The 14,842-nt window shown below is 42.9% G+C and overlaps 1 pseudogene; it reads right to left on the bottom strand.

Annotated features, from left to right (window-relative positions):
- Positions 1-1,049: 1,049 nt before the first annotated feature.
- On the bottom strand, positions 1,050-2,433 carry LOC118668609 (annotated as a pseudogene).
- Positions 2,434-14,842: the final 12,409 nt, after the last annotated feature.

Raw genomic sequence — 14,842 nt, 5'->3', positions numbered from 1 at the left:
AGCTTCCTAGTAACAAGTTCACAGTGTGGAAAGTAGAACACTGATCTTTGGTGGAATAACCAGTTGTCTGACACACTCACTTACCAAAGAAATTGAACCTTGATCTTCCTTAGGCAGCAGAGAAAGAAGAGAACCAGCTGTTTCTGTTAGAAGAATCTCATCGTTCACCCTGTGTTAGTCTCCTCCATAGCATATTTCTGGGCAAAATATGTGAAAACGTAGAAGCCTAGTTGTGACTTGTGGTCTTTATTTAAAATAAATAGTAAAATCTATGTTTTTCAGGGCTATGCATTTCTTTTGGGAAATTAGGTGATTTCCCATTAAAGGATCAAACATAGGAAACTTAGAGGAGATTACCTAGGAAGACAAGCTGTCTGGGTTGTATGATTTGTTTGTTTGTTTCAGCTTTTATTTTTGCTCTAGATCAGTGGTTCTCAACCTTGGCTGCAGATTAGAATCACCTGGGAATCTTTTTAAAATCCTGATTTCTGGGCCTCATCCTCTGGAAATTCTGTTTCTTTGTTACTAATGTTATGGCCTCACCCCATACAGAATTAACAAGATTTGGGCAGGACAGAAGAGTTCGCTACAATTTTAACATTAATATAGCCTTCCTCACATATGAATTATCCATTGAATAACTTGTTAGCTAAAGCAAATTAGTGTCCCATATGTATGACATTTATATTACAAATCCTCTGATTTCCCCTAAGGGCTAAGGATCCCGATGTTGAGAAAGGTTTGAATGATTAATGTCTCTTACATATTCGCTGCTATCCTAAGCCTTCCCACTTTTCTCACATTCATGGCGCTTTTCACTTTTTTAACATTTGAACTCTTATGTCAAATGAATTCTGAAACACAAATGAAACTTCCCAATCCTAACATTTATAAAGTCTCTCATAATTAACAAATGCCAAATAAATTCCGACCCTTAAATAAAAACTTTACATCCACAGTATTAAGTTGTTATCTTCAAATGCTTTCCCACACTCCTTGTAAGCAGTTTTTGTTTGTTTCTGTTTCACTATAGGAATTTTAGATGTCAATTAACTTCTGAACCTCCCCACGTCTTCATTCACTCCTCTGTCCTGTGTGAAATTTTCGATGTTGACTAAGTTCTGAGCCACAACCAAAGGCCTTCCACATTCTTTATACTCGTAGGGTTTTTCACCATTGTGACTTCTCTTGTGATAAGTCTGACCTTCTCACATTCCTTACATGTATGGGGTCTCTCAGCAGTGTGACGTTTTTGATATAGAACAAGTTCTGTGCTATAAATAAAGGCCACTCCACTTTCTCTGCATTAATAAGGATTCTCACCAGTGTAAGCTCTCTGATGTTGAGTATGGCCTGACCCTCATCCCTTATATTTATGTGATTTCTTACCAATATGAACACTCTGACGTCCAATAAGATGGGAATCAGAGATAAAGGCTCTTCCACATTCCTTACATTATGGGGTTTCTCACCAGGATGAATTCTTTGATGTAGACTCGGTTGTGAGCCACAACTGTATGCCTTCCCTCATGCCTTACATTCATAGCATCTTTCACTCGTACGAATTACTCAATGAAGACTAAGTTGTGTATCACAATGGAAAGCTTGACCACATCCTTACATTTATGAGGTTTCACACTGGTATTAATGCTCTGAAGTTTAGTCATGTCAGAGTCACAGATAAAGGCATGTTTCTTATTTCCACTTATCTTCTTGCTTTCATGAATTCTCTGAGGCCTAATGAAGTCTGACCTACTATTAAAAGCCTTCCCACATTCTCCGTATTTGGAGTCTTTTTCCTTATTATGGCTGCTTTCATGTTGAGTTTGGTGTGATTGGTACCTGAAAGCATCCTTGCATTCACATGATTTCATTCCAGTATGAATTACTGAGGTGCTCTGTGAATTGTGCCCTGAATACTAGTAGAAGTGGACCTTTTTCCAGAGGTTATCACAGCTGATCTGAAATGTCCATTCTGTTGTCTCTCCAAGTAGCATTTGCCTTTACTATTATCTCTGGCCTGGGTGCACTCAGGTGACTACGAGCTTCTGGGCCTCTTGGTCATTTCTAGTTGCAATGATTTAATTTCATACCTGTCCTCTTTTGGAGATAAATTCTTGATTTCTCTTCTGGACTCGCAATCTGGGCATCATTCTTTTGTCTCCTTCTTTTTAACAATCCAGGGCTCCTGCCCCTGCACCAATAGGAAATCACATCTGGCTTAGAATCAGAAAGCCCCAGCAAGATACAGTTGCTTTAATTCTCCAACATTATATCTCGGTACAAATCCTTCTGAGCAGAATGCAAGCAATCCCACTTCTTCTGAGAGACGTAAATGGTCACATCTTTGAACATCAAGCCCTGGGCTTTCTTATTTCCCAAGGAACCTACCCACAGAGAAGAAGGCAGTAATAGCCACTCTAGCTCCACCATGGAACCAGAGGCTACTGTGGGTTGTATATTTCAAAGCATGGCCAGCTGGTCTCAGAGTAAGAAGTAGCAGGTTATAGACAAGAGAGATCAGGGGAATAGTAGTTTGGGGCTCAACTCTGCCACCAGCTGCTGTATGACCTTGCACACCCTCCCTGCATCTCTATTACTTTGGGTGGGAAAAGGAAGAGGTTGGACTTGATAAACTTAAAGATTTTGTGTGTTTTTTAAGTTAATTATCTGTGATTCTGAGCACCACTATAGGAAAAGCTTCACTCTTGGAAACATGGAAATAATACCATAATCTGTACTTCCGATTGCTAGTTAATATTGTCCCCCATTAAATTATCCACTCTTCAAAAAGTTAGAGTGAAAACCATGGATTTTCCACCTTTGCATGGTGTTCCCTTAGCAACAATAGCGACAGAAGCTGTTCTGAACCTTAGTAGCGACAAGTAAAGAGACATGTCTTAAAATTCTTTCCCATGGACAGAAAATAACTCCCAGCTTAGGATTCATGAGTTCAGCAGGAAAATGCAAATATATCATTTCCTCCTCACTCCTGAATTTTAACTTGAAGAGATCAGCTAAAAGGTGAGAAGGATATAGTGTGTGTGTGGGAGGGGAGTTCTGCTGGCAAATTCTGTTCCCGAGTTATAACTAAGAGATATTGCTCTGAGGCTCTGCTCTCAGGAAAATGCCGACCAGATAAAACCCAAGCTTACGTCATAGGAGATAAATCTCTGAACCCTGAAAGCATTTGCTGAGTATCCATTCCTTTAGGAAATGTTTTAAAATTTTATTTTATTCCATCACCATTTATCCGCTCTATGCTCTCTTACACGTAGAAATTTTTTTGTCTTATGCATGGCCATAACTATTTTTTCCCATCACCCCTGCCACTACTGTACAGAGGCATTCTGGATTTTGTCTCCAGAAACTGCAGCCTCGGCAAACTGGAAGAATGCATACATGAATCTCTGCATGGTGTGGGCGGACATGTAACGTGTGTCCATGCGTGTGTATGAATATGTGTAATTCTGCACCATTGATCCCAGAGGATAGATGATTAATCGCAATAAATCTAAAACTCTTCAAGGTTTTGAGAGAAAAGTGTGGGAGAAGAACACAATATCCAAGAACATGCTATCACACATCGACCCAGGCACGCAATGCTTAGCAACAAAGTCCAACACAAGAGACCTTGGAATAGAAATAATATCCAAGACGGAGTTCATTTTGTGAGATTTTTGGGGGGTGGGATGGGAGGGGGGGTACAAATTATTCCTTCAAAGGGCTTTCCTGAAATAAATGAAAAACGAAGATGTTTACCCATATTTATTCAATAATCTTTCTTACAGAAAAAATTACCATTTGGAGTAAAGTTAATTACTCTTGTTTCCATAAAAAAAGTTCAGTAAAGTTTTCAATTTATTAACTTCCTTCTTGGTCTTATTCTGATCTATTATTAGAGTATTCAAAGCTGCTAGAAACATAGATTTGTTATTTACACTTTACACCAAAAGACTCAACATTTACACCAAAAGGCTGTAGCTAATTTTTCTTAAGGGGAGGACTCAGTCTTCTGAAAATCCTGACTTATTATCCTATATAATAAAAGGGCAATATGCAAATTGACCTTAATGATGGAATGACAGGAACTATGATGTGCACTGACCACCAGGGGGCAGATGTTCAATGTTGGAGCTGCCCCTTGGTGGTCAGTGTGCTCCCACAGGGGGAGCTCCACTCAGCCACAAGCCGGGCTGATGGCTGTGAGCGCAGCGGCCATGGCAGGAGCCTCTCCCACTTCCTCAGCAGTGCTAAGGATGTCCCGGTCTCCCAGAGGGATGTCTGACTGCCAGCTTAGGCCCAATCCCCCAGGAAGCAGGCCTACGCCAGCAGGTGGACACCCCCTGAGGGTCTTGGACTGTGAGAGGGCACAGGTCAGGCTGCGGGACACCCCCCCTACACAGTGCACAAATTTTCATGCACCGGGCCTCTAGTATTTTTACAACAGAGATTGACTGCTTCTCCAGATGCCTAAATAGGCTTTAGTTCAGGCATTTTAAATAAGGGGACCTATTCTGGTTGAAGATGAGTTCAGTGTAGGGCTTCTTCAGAGTAGGGTGTTCACTCCTGGTTCGATGAAAAAACCCAAGGCAATGTTTTAGTAAACCTTATCTGAATTCTTTTTACTATGTGCCTACTAAGAGTCCTTTCAAATTTAACATTGTTCTTTAGATGCCTCTTTACAAAATGCATGGTGAATGTGATTGTACATGGGGACACAGCTTTCCAATACATCAGCAGTGCTGCCTACATCACGTATTCCAGCTGCTGTCCTACCATTCCCTTAAATAATGGCTCAAAGAAGTGCCCGCAGACTGAGAAATTAGCTTTCTGGCTTGTCAGTATTTTAAGTCTGGAATCTAAAATATATGATTGCTATGAAAGCTTGGATGCATTTTAACTTGAATGCCTTGGAAAATTCAATATTTGAATTTGAAACTAAAATTAAATATTTGAAATCCAACATTCCTGGGTCACTTTACAAAAACACAGTTTGCCTTAGCTTAAACTCATAACTGAAAAGGGATAAGAAACTTCACATGAAGTTTGCCTCCAAAGATTATCATGCTTCTTATGGAGGGATTTCTTCATAGACTTTTGAGGACCTCATAATCCTGTCGTAAAACTTAAATAGAAAAAAGTTATTGGTGTTTTCATTTCAAAACTGACAAACTTTGCCCAATGCACTACGATAGATAAATCTACCTCTTTGGGGAAAGAAAATACATATATGTTAAGACACTCAAAGTATGAGTTTAAATCTTTCTCAAAGCTTTTAGGTAATTTCCAATATGGAGAGACCAGGCTACACATTGAATTATTTTATATGTAATAAAAAAGAACAATTATTGTCAGATAAAGGGAAATCATATTATACTAGCTTTAGATATATGCTTTTTCTTTAAAAAAAAAATACATTTTTTGCCCTAACTGGTTTGGCTCAGTGGATAGAGCATTGGCCTGCAGACCAAAGGATCATACGTTAGATTCCGGTCAGGGGCACATAACTTGGTTGCAGGCTCCTCCCAGCCTGGGCCCTGGTCAGGGCTTGTGCAAGAGGCAACCAATCCATGTGTTTCTGTCACATCGATGTTTTTGCCTTTCCATTCTCTCTTCCACTCTCCCTAAAAATCAATGGAAACATATCCTTGGATGATGATTAACAACAAGTTTTTATTGATTTTTAGAGAGAGAGGAAGGGAGGGGGGGGTGCAGTATGGGAGCATGCCTGCACATCACCTAAGAGGAGCTGACATTGTGTTTGAATTGGGTAATGTGAGCCTTCATCACAGCGTGATTTTCTTTTCTGTTGTTGTTCTGCTCTTTCCTGAGTTCACACGCTAACCTAGACACACAGGCTCAAAAGGCCTCTCCGGTAAATGTCAGTGTCCCTCCTCTCGCTTCCCCTCTCTGCACTCAGTCCTTATGCTGACAGCTGCTCTGCCAGTTCCCAGGGGAAGCCAGATATGCCAGAGCGTTCATCTTCTGAGAGCACCTCTCAGCCAGTAAGACATAGCGATTTGTGGGATAAATAACCGAGGCTGTTCTGCACTGTTTCCCAGCATTCCCCTGTGGGACTGAGCCCCAGATGTCCACAGGGGTCACTTGCTAGATAACATTCCTTTCATTGGCAGCCTTCCCTTTCCTATCTCACTTCTTAGAAGTGTTTTCAAGGATCACCTCCCAAATAAGCTACTTGCACATGAATCTTTGTCTCAGGGGTCTGCTTTTGAGTGAGGGTGGGAAAGCACACTAGGAAAATTTTCACACTAGCCCAGAAAAGACAATGAAATCGCGTGTAATCACATTGCAGAGACAGAAACACAGGAGGTTTTGCTATAACCGTTTCTAGAAATACATCCCACCACCCTTACCTGTGTCAGATGGCTTGGTTGGTTGTGTATAACCTCCGCATTCACTCGTGGTTCATTTCCTGACTTTCAATCCTGGCTTCAATAATTAGCAGCTGTGTAACTACGCTTGGGCCGCATGCTTGAGTTTCTGTGCCTGTTCCCTCACCTGTGAAAGATACCTACCCCATGTGGCTGACTAATTGCTGTTGTTGCTGCTACTGCTGCTGCTATTGTATTATTACTTCTCTATTATCTTCCTGAGTCTTTAGACAGTTCATTAGGGCTATCTTGTCCTTTCTTGACTGAAAACAAAAAATTTAAGGGAAAGCTTGAGAGCCTCCTCTGGGACCAAGGGGTTAAGGTGATATTCTTGGGAGTGATAACAACATCTATGATGAACAGTTCCCACAAACAAGATAAATCTTGGGGTCAGAGGTCAGATTCACAAAGTCCAGCTGCCCCTCCCTTGCCATCCTTGGAGGATTATGTATTGGCTTGATTATGGGGACTAGTGGGTTTTCTTATGGAAGATGAAAGATATTTCATACCATATGGGTTTCATTTGTTTTCTTTGCCTTTTAAGACAGAGTGCATACCATTTAGTCTTGAGAAGAGGATTTTGAAAATTTCTGCTAAATCCCAATTACACCCTAATGGCCTATAAGAGTGAATCGATCTCTCACAGAATTGTACCAGAGGAGTAAATCTCACAATGAGAAAATCTGGTCCAATGTCTCCAGCTTCTCAACATTTATTTCACTGAATGGGGGTGGGGTTGAGGGATCTTTCTCTACCCTGACTTCACAGCTGATTCAAAACCTCAGGGCTTGAAGAAAGATATCACTTGATTTAACACATGCCCTAAGAAAGTAATTGTACCAGTCAGTGCCTGCCACAATAGGGTAGGAAGGGTCTGAAAATCTATTCTGGGTTGTGTTATTGCAAGATTAATGAAAAATAATATTTCTGGACATTCTTTAAGGTCTTAGAGGACACAAAAGCAAAGATAGTGAATTTTATACTGTTTGCAATTGACCGTGTAACTGACAAGTTCCCCAGTAACAACAAGATAGTCATTTCCTAACTGGCCTCTCCCTCCCTACCATCCATGATAGGAACTTGAGTCTGCCTTTGTCTGCAGATGAAGATGGGTGGGCGATAAGAGCCAATAGTGATAAATCCAAATTTACCTACCTAACTTGGGGATATATATATATATATATATTTCAGAGAGGAAGGGAGGAGAGAGAGAAAGAGAGAAACATCAGTTATTTCAGAGAGAGAATCATTGATTGGCTGCCTCCTGCACTCCCCTAGTGGAGATTGAGCCTGCAACCAGGGCATGGGTCCTGACTGGGAATTGAATTGTGACCTTCTGGTTCATAGGTTGACACTCAGCCTCTGAGAGACACTGTACAGGCCAGCTTGGGGTTTTACTGTACTACTTTAGAATACCTGAGGTACAATTAGAGATTGTCCTATAATTCTCCCCACTTTCCCACTGTTGTCTATAAGCCTATTTAGTGTGTCCTTATAACGTGCAGACTCAGAACTCCTAAATATGAACATTTGCATGCTCCTTTTCCCATTTCTCATCTATTTGATAAGCACAAAAATTCATCTCTACTTGTCTCTGAGAAAGAAAAGCTCTGCTATCATCAATAAGGTGAACATCTCCTTTCTTGGAGAAGTTCTAACCTTAACTCTTCTTTCTCTACCATATTTCTTGAGTCTCCTGTCATTCCTTCATCTCCTATTCACTCAATGGGCCCCCAAGTTCTGCTCTCACCCCCACCCACCCATTCCTCCAGCAGCCATCACAAAGCTCTCTGCACTGCCAAATCCAAAAGATACTCCCCAAGCCTCATCCTTCCTGACATCTCTGTGACCCTTGGCTTTGTCCTCAAGTCTCTTCCTACACAGCTGTCCTCCCCTGGCTTCAAGACGGGGTTCTTCCCTGGCCTCCTCTTGACTGGCTGGCCATTCTTTCACAACTAATCACCATGTCTTGGAGCATCTTAAGTTCTTATGGTTATGACCCTTCAGCAATATTCTCACTGCCCTGAACAGTTTTTTCTTCTGTTCATCCCTTAAATGCAGCTGTTTACTAGAGGACTCTGCTTCAATCCCTGTCCCCATATAGTCTATTATCCTTTTAAACAGAAATCATATCATGTCACTCCTCTGCTAAAAGAAATATAAAAAAAAACCTTCATTGCTCTAACTAAAAAAATAAAGATGGAACTACCTTTTGACCCAGTGATCGGACTTCTGGGAATATATCCCAATCAGAAAGAATATATGCACCCCTATGTTCAAAGCAGCATTATTTACAATAGCCAAGATCTAGAAACAGCCCAAGTACCCATTAGGAGAAGAAAGGATTAAAAAAAACAGTGGTACATTTACACCATGGAATACTATGCAGCTGTAAAAAAGAAGGAATTCTTACCATTTGCAACAGCATGGATGGAACTGGAGAGCATTATGCTAAGTGAAATAAGCCAGTCAATGAAAGAAAAATACCACATGATCTCACTCATTTATGGATAGTAAAGACCATTATAAACTGATGAACAAAAATAGATACAAGGCAGAGCAGCATTGAACAGACTGTCAAACTACAGGGGGAAGGCCGGGAAGGGTTGGGGGGCGTGGTAAGAGATCAACCGAAGGACTTGTATGCATGCATATAAGCGTAACCAATGGACACAAGACACTGGGGGGTAGGGGAGGCCGGGGAAAGGTCAAGGGGAAAAAAAAAGGAGACATATGTAATACTCTTTGTAATACTTTAAGCAATAAAACAAAATTTAAAAAAAGACAAATACCATATGTTCTCACTTATATGTGGGATCTAATAAACAAAATAAACTGACAAACAAAATAGAACCCAGAGGCATGGATGCATAGACCATACTGATGGATGTCTGAGGGCAGGAGTTGAACTGGATAAAAGAAGGTGAAGTGTTTAGCCAAAGAGCAGATATGCATAGCGCATGGACACAGACAACGGTATGGTGAAGGCTAGGGGAGGGGGCAGGAATGAGAGCTGGATGGAGGTGAGCAAAGAGGGGGGAAATGGGGAATATCTGCAATGATGTTAACAATAAAAAGCCCCACCTCCATTGTTCCCCTCGACCTCCCCCCTTCCCATTTTTTCTCTGATTTCATGTCCTCCTACTTATCTCTTTACTCTCTTAGTACTTACTTTTCATCTCTATCCAAGGCTTTGCCCAAAGTCATGTTCTCACTGCATTCAAATTGTAATCTTCCCCTGACTTCCAATACAGTGCTCCCAACCCTCTTTCCTCAAGCCCCAGAAGAGCAGGAATCCTGTTTTTTTTTCATTCCCTGATGTATCCCTAGGGTCCAGTACAGTGCCTCTCACATAGTAGGTGATCAGTGAATATTTCAACGAATGATGAATGAGTGAACTCTCCCTATATCACCTCATGCACTCCTGTGGCTTCAACTACTAATTTTATGATGAACCCAAATTCATGTCTCCAGTTGAGATTTCACTTCCAAGGCCCAGACCTGTATGTATCTATCTGGCCACTGAGCATCACCACTTGGATAGCTCCCAGTCATCTCAAACTCAAAATATCCAAAACAGAATTATCTTCTTCCACCTCCCTCCTCAAACCTTCTCCTCCTCCTATGTTGACTATTTCAGTAAATGGTGTTGCCCCACCTAGTTTCAAACCTGAGAGTTATCTTAGACTCCTTTCACTCACGCACGCGCTCACTCACTCCTCACCTCCAATCCATCACCTACCCCACCTACTTCTCTCACCTCATTTCATACCATGCCCCTTCACTGTCCTGCCAGCACTGACTTCCCTGCTTTTGTACATGCTGCTCTCAACATTCCTCATTCATCCCCAGGTCACCTTTTCTCCAAGGTTCCTCCCATAGTGCCCAGTGCGTACAGATCCCTAGCACATTAATAATAGCACTTACTGATCCATCTCCAACACTAGACTCTGAGGTCCTAAGGTCAGAGACTATGGCTGATTGCATCCTGGTATCTAATACAGTATCTGCAACATATTATATATTCAAAACATGTTTGATAAACAAATGGATGAGTAAACCAAATATTATTCCTGGATTAAGTATATTATCTTAATTTAAGATAAAAAGTAATATATAAATTATTGCTATAAAAATGACTCCAGTTTTTCACAGTGCCTGGCCCATTGTAAGTATTCAATATATCTTTGGCTGAATGAATGAATGAATGCAGAGGAAATAGCCTTGATAGTGGCAAGGAGACATGAAAGCAGTATAAGGTCAGTCAATGTGGGTCATTACTAGGGCACTGGAGCTCACGTTAGTGGAGGGAATGTGGCAGGATGGCAGGATATGAGACAACAAGAAAGATGGCAGAGAGATAAAGGGCCTTGAGTTTGAGCTCTGCTCTGCAGGCAGTGGAGCCCTTTATAACATTAAGCAGCAGAATGATCGATCCGATGTCGGGTTCAGAAAGAATGCTCTGTGAGAAAAATGAAGGATGAATTGGCAGGATTCAGGTTGGGTGGAGTGGGAAAAGGAGAAGATTGGACTTTGGAAGAGCAAATAGAAGGCAACTTCCTTAAGGGTCTACACCAGTGAGGGAGAACCTTCTGAGCTCGGCGTGTCAGCATTTTGAAAAACCCTAACTTAACTCTGGTGCCGTGTCACATACAGAAATCTTTTGATATTTGCAACCATAGTAAAACAAAGATTTATATTTTTGATATTTATTTTATATATTTAAATGCCATTTAACAAAGAAAAATCAACCAAGAAAATGAGTTCGCGTGTCACCTCTGACATGCGTGTCATAGGTTTGCCATCCCTGGTCTACACGGTGAAGCTCTAGCTTGCTAATGGTAGCTGACTTTCTCCCAAAGGCTCTCAGAGTCCTAACACTGTCATGGTTAAGCTATACAAACAGCTCATATGTATTGCTTTGGTTAAGAGTTGCCTTTGCCTTCTGATGTAGCTCATGACCAGTTTGATGATGTGCCATGAGCTAAAAAAACAACAAAAAATTCAAGTACATATATCACCCTCATGGCTACTTAAGTTACAGATGTTCTTTTTATTTTATTTTAAATAAAAACATCACTTTTATTGACAAGTTATATCACAATGGATTTCACAGAACAACAGAAATAAGACAGTCTCAAGACATGGAGTATAACATTGCAGCCAACAGATTAATTGATACTCTTCATCCATTTAAAAGTTCCAGCAATACAGCGAAGAACACTGGCTACTTGCCCCTCATTTCTCTGGTCCAGAAATGAAGAATTGCATAATGAGAAAAACTGGGGTCACTTTAGTCAACCACCTGTATTTATAAGAGACTAGAGGCCCAATGCATGAATTTGTGCATGGGTGAGGTCTGGCTGCCCACCCTGATGGGAGCCAATAGGGGCTAGGCTGGTGGGAAGAGGAGCCATGAGAGGTTGGTGGGGGCCTATCAGGGCCCCTATCAGGCCGGTTGGCCATCGCAGTGCACGTCACCAGTCGTTCATCATTCTGGTCGCTTGGCTTTTATATATATAGATAAGGTCCCTTCTTTCTCTGCTTTTTTGCTTTAGTCTAAGTGGAAGAAAGTCTTTTTTGAGCACTGGTCAAAGCTTGATTCAGTTGTGGAAAAAAAATGGTTTGAACAGCAAAAGATCCAGGACATAAGATAGAGTGTTTTGAGATGCCTAAAACAATATGTCAAGGGGACTTGGCTTGTAGTTAAGGCCGTGCTATCAAGCCTGCCAATGGAACTGACATGATTGTTGGTGCTGGCTGGTCCATGGATCACAGGCTTATGGCTCCCAGAAAGCCTTCTATCAGACTGGTATTTCCTATGGGACTGTGCAACAAATGGGCATTGTATGTGTGCCCCACTTATAAAACTAGTTCTGGGTGAGCTAGAAACCCTGCTACAAGGAATCACAACTGCCTCTTGCAATAATGATCCCGGGATGAGGAAAGTATACTTGTGGTTGTTTTGTTTTTGTTTTTTTTTTTAATCTTTATTGTTCACAGTATTGCACATGCCCCCTTTTTTCCCTCATTGACTCTTTCCAGCCCACCCCAGCCCTTCACCCCAGGCTCTCACCACCCCACTGTCTGCATCCATGGGTTATGCATATATGCATACAAGGTCTTTGGTTGATTACCTCCCATCCACCCACTGTCCCCCACCTTCCCTCTGAGATTCCCTCTACACCATGCTTCCATGTCTCTGGATCCACTCTGTTCATTATTTCATTTTGTTAATTTATACTTATGTTTTAAAGTATATTCTTTAAAATCCTCATACTATATGAGACTTGAAGTATCTTCTTAAAATTCTCATACTCTATGAGACTATGAAAACATGATTACTTCATTTTAATCATTTTAGGCAAAAGCAATAATAATTTGAGATGTTCCAGTATTTTCATTTTTGTTGTTCTGATATTTTCCCAACCTGCCTTGCACCCAAACTGAAGGGCCTATAGAGAAGTCAGCATTTGGAAGCCACCCATCCTGGTGCTGCTCTGCCATGTCTATGAACATTAAGTCTCATGATTCAAAACACTCAATGAGGGACATGAGAAAGTAGCTTTGTTAGTTACATTCCACTGGGGAAGGAACTGAGGTTAATGACCTGGCCAAGGTAGCAACTGGTGTTTGATGTCTACTTGAGACTTGAAGTTCTGCCCCACACCCCCCATTCCATTGGAACCATCTCTGGTTTGAGCTTGTCATTTGCCAAGTTGACATTCTATGCTATAAAAGCCTACTCCAGGGCTAACCTCCTGCATTCACATCCCAGGTCTACCACTTACAAGTTTATCTTTCTTCGGATTAATTTTTTTTTCCATTACTTAGGATGACAGTCAATAGCAAATCCTAAAAAACAAACACATTTGATTCCACTGAAAAGGGATAGTGCTACCTCTGACTTCTCAGACTTTGCAGCTGCTGTTCCGTTTGTCTGAACCCCTCTTTTCCCTGCTTTTATGCCTCGCTCACTCTTTAGATCTCGGTTTGGACTTCATTTCCTCGGGGACGCAACTTTTTGGAGTCCAAGTCCGCGTTAGAATCCCTTCCCTATGTTCCCTTTGCCGCGCTCACCCAGTCCAGCAATCGCCAGCTGTTTCCATCTGTCTCTCCCTAGTGAGACTGTAAGCTGGGAGCCCGACTTGGGTTTGGATCTCAAACATCTAATAGTACTAGTAGCACATAGTAGGTGCTCAAATATTTGTGAAAGGAATAAATGTATAGATTCGTGAATGGTCATCGAGAAAAAAGTAAAAAAAAGAGTCAAGGATATTCCCCTAGGGCGCCTGGCCCCCATAGCGCTTGACAGCAGTCCTGGGGCACACAGTGGGTGGTCGCCTTTCATAGCGAAGAGGAAGGAGTTCCCACCACGCCACCACCCCAGGACTATGGAGCTCCCTTGCTAGCCCCTGCCTTCTGCAAGAAGACCCTGGATCACAGACAAAGCCACTAAGCAGCAGCAGTTCCAACCCTCCCTTTGGGTCGCGCGTTCCTGCGAGTCTGCTGGACGCGAATAAGGTGCACACCTCGAGCGCCCACATTGTTCCAAACACCCAGTGTCTGGATGGTAGCCTCCTTGGTGGGTACCTCCCGGGGTCTGGAGCTGAGGGTAGACATTCGAGGAGGGGAGAAGCCAGCGGGGCAGTTACAGCCCGGTAATCCCTCCAACGCCCACTGCCATCACCTCCCTGCCGCTGCGCCCCCTTCCTGGGAGTGCACTGGGCCCGGGGCCGCCAGGGCGGGGAAGGGTCGGGCTGGGGCGGGGAGAGGCTTTATATAGCTTCTAGGAGTGGCGTGGGAGCTGCCGCCAGCCCGGAGAGGCTGAGAAGCGAAAGGCTGCCGGTGTTGCCTCGCAGCCTCCCGTCCCTTCCACGTTCTGAGGCCCCCAAGGTCTCCCGCAGTCCGTGCCTTCTGCGTGCGCTCCCAGCCGTGCGCTCTGCCGCTCAGTGCGTCTCCAGGAAACTGGTCCAGGGCTTGGGAAGCGCGGGGCTGGGGTCCTCGTGGAAGTTTTCTCTAGGTAAGTCCTGCAGCTGAAGTTTGCTGGCAAACTAAGCTTGCAAGTGGTCAGTAGTTGCATGAGGGGGGCAGGCCAGATGGAAGGGGCTGTGTGAGGACTGCGATGAAGGAAAGAAGTGAATTTCAGAAGCTCACAATCAACTCCTGTTTTTCACCTCCCAAGCTGTTAGCTGCCCTCACGCATCCGTTTCCTGCATCCCTCTGTTGGAGAACCTGCACACTCTGCTGTCTCTCTGCTCCTGGCTCCCTGTCCCCCACCGCACCCCCCAGTGCCTCCAAAACTGAGAGGTGTCTTACCCAACAGTGTGTCCCCGTGCCCAGCACAGGGACTGATATGTGGCAGGCACTCAGAATGAAGCAGGGAACAGACGATGAATGAATTTAACCAGCCTGGGTCAGGAAAAGTCACTCCCAAGCCTGCACAG

This window comes from Myotis myotis, unplaced genomic scaffold, assembly GCF_014108235.1.
Source record: "Myotis myotis isolate mMyoMyo1 unplaced genomic scaffold, mMyoMyo1.p scaffold_m19_p_13, whole genome shotgun sequence".
Classification (NCBI taxonomy): domain Eukaryota; kingdom Metazoa; phylum Chordata; class Mammalia; order Chiroptera; family Vespertilionidae; genus Myotis; species Myotis myotis.
Note: the sequence above shows the minus strand (reverse complement) of the source record. Positions and strands in the feature narration are given on the sequence as shown.